Here is a 7,394-nt window from a genome sequence, read left to right on the forward strand (position 1 = left end):
TTTTCACAAATTTCTATCCTCTTGTATAACATCTAAGAAACTTTGCCTGTAGTATTATAATAATACTACAGGCAAACTTGGTCCACTACATTGAAAGAGGAACATAAATTAAGAGTATTTGAAAATAAAATCTTTAGAAATATATATGGACCTAAAAGGGATGAGGACACAGGTGAGTGGAGAAGGTTACATAATTCAGAACTGCATAACATGCATTCATGTCCAGATATTATTATAACAATTAAATCAAGAAGACTTAGATGGCATGTGGCACGAATGGAAGAGGAAAGAAGAGTTTACAGGATTCTTGTTAGTAAACCTGATGGTTAGAGACCTGTAAAAAGGCCAAGACGAAGATGCAGGGATAACGTTGAGATGGACCTAAAGAAAATTGGTAAGGATGAAAAAGATTGGACTGATCTTGCCGAGGATAGGGACAAATGGAAGGCTTGTCATGCTGTAGCCATAAACCTTCGGGTTTAAGAATGCTAGAGAGTGAGTGAGTGACTCAAGCTCAGAACCTTTCAGCCTTCAAGATCGGATGAGTTAAGAACTTGCAAGTAAAGAAACCGCCTAGTGTTGTCATGTTATGAACTGCATTAACTCAGATGAGTTGAAGCATTCACACTGAGGAACATAATTTGGATACCACTTCAAACTTCAACTCATACACGTAAAGTAGCAGCATTGCTGCTTCTGTTTCTTAATGACTAAATAAGTCGCAATTATGTGACATTAGTTTAACGTCACTCAAAATATCGTAAATCTTCTGAAACCAGGATAATTCCAATTATTGCATGCCATCAACCAATATTCAAATTATCGAATTGGTTTTATTCTGGCCACAACCGTACGGAGACGATTCATGATGGTGTTCTTGCTGGAAGGGGATAGATATCTAGGTATAAACTATGGAAGAAACCAAAATTCCTTATCATATGGAGCAAGGGATTAATTTCGTAAAGCTTGAAATCTGAGAAAAATAGCACGTGTCCATCAGACTACAACGTGTGTACTCTACAAACTGCATATGTAAATTGTAACATAGAAGCTGACTTAAAAGTCTCAATCTTAAAGACTAGTGCAAGGAAGACACTAAAAAGAGCCCAAACCACTGTGACAACTTAAATGAGACCAGCTAAGGCATAGAAAACATAACAATTGATACACGTTCTTCTGTACCCACATTTCAGGGTTGCAAGGTGTATGTAATTTATTGCATATGTTCGAGAATAACCAACTTTCTCCTTTGTCGTTAAAAGTGTCTTAGTGTGATAGCTTGAGGTGAAACACGTCTGTTAGTGACACGTGACAGCAACAGTGTCCCTTGTAATATTGTGAAAACATCGATTTTTGGAACAGCCCATTTATTCCCTTGTGCAATGTTTTTGAAACTTCGTCAAAGTTCTTTTTCTGTCAAATTCAATTGATGGCCATCCAAATTATTCGTTGGTATTGTGAAATGTTGCAATAATTTACCTCAGTGAGTTCTGTGCATCAATACACACGATTTAAAAAATAAAAAAGAATCCGCCTTTGGCAACACCTTGCTTTTATGTTATTAAAACATGCATGTTCTTACATATGTTTGTCTCTCTAAATTTTCCCAATATACAGGGCATTCTCTTGGCAGAAAGCGTTTGTTCTCATTCCGTTTAGCTATTCCGTTATACGGTCGTAAACACCGGGTTGCGTGGCTTTTCGGACACTCCGTATAAATCTTTTGAATACGTGCATTAAATACGTGCGGTACTACAGTCGGTTAAAATTAGGGCGTTTCAATTCGGACACCCTGTATATATACGTATATATAATAAATTATATTAATCAATCAATATAAAGTGGCCGCGGTAGCTCAGTCGGTAACGCGTCTGACTACCATGCTAAAGGTCCGGGTTCGATCCCCGGCCGGTTCAAATCCGGGAATTTTTCTAACGATGGAAGCGGCCCCGGCGCACACCCAGCGTGGAATAACATGGGTAACTGGGGGAAACCCTGGGGGGTAAAGGCGGTCAGGGGCGTGATGCTGATCACATCACCCCCACTCACGACCGGATCAAGAAAGTGTGGGGCGTTACCCCCACACCCCTATACGCCTTCATGGCGTGGTGCTATGCACAGGGGAGCACTTTACCTTTACCACTCAATATAAAGGTTATAGATCATTACAACAATTTGCCGATACCGATTCAGTAGTGGTATTTATGCTATTATAAACCCACGAAAGTATGAACCCCCCTCGAGCAGATTTGCTACACTTAAAACAGGCTCAACATGCCCATATGAGCTTTTTGCTCAAGTATGGAACCCCGTCTAATCCAAGATTTTTGTAAAAAAGCCCTCATGGATTCCATGAGAAAGTATGACCCCCCTCAGAAAGTATGAACCCCCTCAGATACCCATACCCATACACACCCACCTACACACACCCACACCCACACCCACCCACACATATTTACTTCCGGTCCACTTCCGGTCTACTTCCGGTCCACTTCCGGTCTACTTCCGGTCCACTTCCGGTCCACTTCCGGTCTACTTCCGGTCTACTTCCGGTTTAAGTTCAATTGGACACCAGGCTCATCTTACATATCTAGTACTAAGACAATGCAATATGCAGAGACCCTCTAGAATTGCTCTGTGACCCTCTCATTTCTTACATCATAAACATATGATTTTTCACCTATGAGAATAACACTACATATGGTGTCATCAGGTAATGCCTCATGGAATTCACAGATAATTTTAATGTTTGTCCTGTCATTCACTACAACTTGTTTTCTTTTTGAAGTGTTGATTACAAACATGGGTCTCTGTGCTTTGAATTCATCTGGAGTGTAATACATGTCAGTATTGCCCGTAGTGACACGTTTGAAGGAAGAAAATGCCTCATAGAATTTGAGGAAATCATTCTTGGACATGTCTAAATTATAATTTTCTCTAGGAAAGACCTCATTTCTGCCATTTTTAAGATATATGTTCTTGATGTTGCAGTTATCAAATTTGCTTGAATTTTTTTCCTGATTGTTGTGTCTTCCAGTCTGAAACAGTACCACCACAAAATCCGGCATGTCATATTGTATACTGGAGAATGAATTTGTGGCATCAAACTCATAATAAGAACCAGCGGCGGGCTTCTGTACGCATTGATATGTATAAAATTGCAAAAGAACCTGTGGATTTTTTATTATATCTGCTTTGTATTTAAGAGCATAACTGGCTTCATATTCAACAACCGGGATTCTTAACCCCATAGTCTGAATAATGCATTTGCCCTCATCAGGTAGGGTATTGGGCAGAGCTTCTCCTGTAGAGTTTAATGTGCTGTACCTCATCAAAGCATTATTATCATTTGCAGCTCTTCTAAATGTAATTCTTAACCCACCCTTCCACATAATTTCTTTGTAATCCGAGAAGAATCCTGGCAATAGGCGCATCGGGAACAGCACAGTGTGGTTCTTAGATAATATCTTATCACCAGCCTCAAATCCACCGATTTTGTAGTATGAAGCCTCTGTTTTGGATAATTTTAATGTAGCCAAAGCTGTAGAGGTAATGCCGGGATAATCCACTCTGTTTATAACAACACCATGTTTTCTGATCTCAATTTCAGAGAACAGATGCGGCACAAAATTGTCCACCAATCTTATATTTGAATTTGCCGGATAATCTGTTCCATCGAGCTTTACAACATCAAATTTGATGTATAGATCTGCTCTGTGGGGGTGTATAAAGCCATCCCCTACATCAAGATCAACCTCAATTTCTGTGTTGGGTTGATTTAAATTTGCAAATGTCCTCCTGTTTGGGGAGAATGATTGTAGCTCATAACTCTCAATATTTTCCATTGTATGTATTTTTATTTAAATATTAATCTCTATGATAGCAGTTGTTGTGGCTCCAGCAAAATCAACTAATTCTTCTTTTTCATTAGTGACCATCAATTCAATGTAATCTATTCTATTATGGCACACAGGAAAATATAATGTTGGGGATGGATTGTAGATGATGGGCTCCATGAATTCAGAATTAGGTTTAAATGTTGCAATGATGCCAGTTTGTTTGTGAGTGCCTATGCCATTTGATTTGGTGATCATACCCTCGGCCACATTACAGTGAATATTCAGAGTCTCTATGGCTAAGAATTTGGGTATATTAATAGCAGTGTGTTTGATGGCTGGTTCAAGTTTTGTGTTGTTCTCAAAGCCTAACAGCTCTCCTATAGTACCCAGATCCACTGTTTCTGTAGCAGATACAATCTCTACTCTGTGAGTGACAGAATTTTGACTTAACACTACACCTCTGGGTAATAGAGCATTTAGAGTGGATAGATTATATTGCCCTGGAGTAATGACAATTTTTTGATCCCCTACTGCAATTTTGTTGTTGTGGTGTGTAATATTAGGGATCAAGTACATGCCGTAAAATGCTCTGAGAGCTATTGTTTTGGGATACACTATGTCATCATGCAATTTGAGTTTCAATATTGAATTTTGGCTGGTGAGATGGAATACCCCCATGATGTTTCAGATACCACAAGGCTTTTTGAAAATTTTCAATTGTTGGTTTATTTATTTGAGACATATATCTGAGAACAGATAAACACAAATGTCCGCAATTAACATCTTTGAAATTTTGAACACGGGCATTATTGTAATAAAGATTAGCTGATTTTAGATATTTTACTAAATTTTCAGGTGGAACACCTCCAAATGAATCAAACACAAATGCCTCATTGTTTAAATATTTAAGATAACAGATCCAGTGAGTGCCCTGATTTTTGTACTCATCCAAATTAACAATGCCACACTCTTTGTTGAGTGGTTGTTCTGGTAAAGAATCAGACATGTACACACCCCTAAAATTTTTGATGCCCAGTGGTTTGATTAAAGCTTCAATATCTTGGTTTGTAAGCGGCTCTTGTTTTTTTTAAACTTACTCATGGCTCTCTTAACACCTTTGCCTTTTTTCTCCATGGCCAGGTTATGGCGCCTCTGCTCATCTAATTCTGCCCTATTCTTCTTGGCATCTATTACTGTTTTTGCTATGGCAGCTGATCCCCCGGCCAAGCTCCCAACAGCCCCGAGAGCAGCTAAGATGGCCGGGATAGTAAATATGAAACCCCCCACATGTGATTTTTTTCTTGATTGCTGTAATTTTTTTAATTGGGGGGTACTAAGCAACAATTTCATACCATGGCCCTTTGCAAGACAAGAGCTTTTTTTCTTGCGCTGCTTTTTGGTTAAAAGACTATCAAGAGGCCCAAGAGATTTGAGACCTGCATAAGGTATTTGATACATAACACCCTTTGCCTTCATTGTAGGTTTATTATATACATATTCACAGCCCCCACCCCAGTTTTTGTTTGGTGCTCATAGCTATGGTGGTTCCCAATGCTGCTATTTTTTCACTTAAAGAAGCATCTTTGCTTACAAATCTACCAAATGCAGCCTCTTCTAATTTCTTGTCTGCAACATGTCTCTTGTCTAGATCAGAATGTGTGTTGTATGCTATGTCATGGTCTCTACAAGCAGCATCTAGGGGATTAACACCAGGATCACCTCTGTTTAATCTATGATCCAGTTTTGTACCGGGACCACAATACTGATAGCCTGGAATGTGTAGTTCAAATGGCAGGTTGTTTATAATGTCATTAACCAACCCCCGACCCTCAGAAATATTCCAAAATTTAGGTGGTAGAGTATTAATAATTTTTATAAGATATCCAATCCCCTTAGTGTCATTCACTATAAAATTAGACAATTTTGTGCTTATCATGTCCATAATTCCAACCTTTTCATTGTAAAAATTGTGGTTGCCAGCATTTTCCTCCCCAGCTATCACCAATAACCTATCTACAAGTTTCCTGACATCATCAACCCAGACAAATTCTTTAGGCAGGGTATTGTATTGTTTGATCCCACTGCCAGTTTTGATCTGTGACCATATGGGCTTGATTAAATTGTTGTATTTTGCTCCACTGCTCGACTTAACCCTTTTTTGTGTGGGATCATTGTTCTGGTATAGAGCATCTGATTTTATTAATATTTCTTTGTAATAATCATAATCTTGATCTGTATAGCTGCCAGGCCTTTTCCTAGTCATCAGTTCCCACAATCCAGGTGTTCCGGGGTACTTAACAAAAGCACCTTTTTCTCCGAGACGAGATTCTGAATAAACAATCAGATCATCCCCCATAAAAGTTACTCTGAAATTGCCAATTCTATGTATGATGCTGCCATCAAGCTCTGTGTCAGCATATAAGCCAAACACCTCATCTTTGTTGTCTTTAGGTGTGGTTAAATATTTTTGAGCAAGAAGACCCAATTCAATAGGATCCTGAGTAGCTTCAATTCTTCTAGGAGCAACAGGACTAGGTGTATGAATACTGGAAAGTGGGGTGAATGGATAATCTAATATGTTCCTAGCAGCTACAGGTACAAGCTCTGTGATCAAATTTTGATTTTGCTCTGTAACAGTTTTGATATTCTTACCTAATTCACTAATAGCATCAATTATAGGCTGTTCTGTTTGTTTGTGTTTTTCATAAAATCCCCGGTTTTCTGATTTCCATCCCTTAAATCTTTTTACAAGATAATCTCTTAACTTAAGATCATCAATGATTGGCCTTTTCATGGTTATTTATATATGTCTCAACGTCTAGAAAATCGTTGATTTTATTTCTGTATTTGCCACTATTGGGTTTTCTTGTCATATCAATTGTGACAAACCCATAACTGTCCTGGTTCCAGCACCTACTGCAAAACTTGGAAAAATCATTGTAGCTCAAGTCCCCACCTACATATTCATCATGTATGTGTTTGAGGTTGGTATGATCTTGATGAAACACACATATAAAATTGCTGTTGTCTCGGATCAGCTGCTTCGGTATTTTTGAAAAAGTCTGTGCCAGGTAGAAGCAATCTATGTTTTTGTGCCGGCCCTGTGTAAAGAAATTTCTAACCTTGTTTTGATTATCCAGTATAATGTCATCAAACACAACAACAGAATTATCGAGACATTCATGAAGTGGCTTAACATCTGGTTCAAAAGTGGCTATATCCAATCCATCATATAGCTTCATCAGCTGCTGATATTTTAATTGTTCCAAGCTCTTAGAGAAAACATACAAGTGCCTGTTTTTCCAGTCTAACCAGTTGGGTGCCAATAAAAAATTATCAACCATTAGTGTAGTTTTACCACAAGCAGATGGCCCAACAATAAGACACTTAATATTATCAGGCAGCAAGTTGCCATTTCTCTTATTCTGTTGCTCAGGTTCTGGCAGCCTTTTTATAACATCCCAGGTGCTCATATTATTATTTTGTCTGCATCGATCCAGCTGTGTTCTGGAAGTCCTAGCCATTTGACAAATAACTTGTTGCCTTTTCTGCGGA

This window comes from Lepisma saccharinum, chromosome 19, assembly GCF_977018435.1.
Source record: "Lepisma saccharinum chromosome 19, izLepSacc3.1, whole genome shotgun sequence".
Classification (NCBI taxonomy): Eukaryota; Metazoa; Arthropoda; class Insecta; order Zygentoma; family Lepismatidae; genus Lepisma; species Lepisma saccharinum.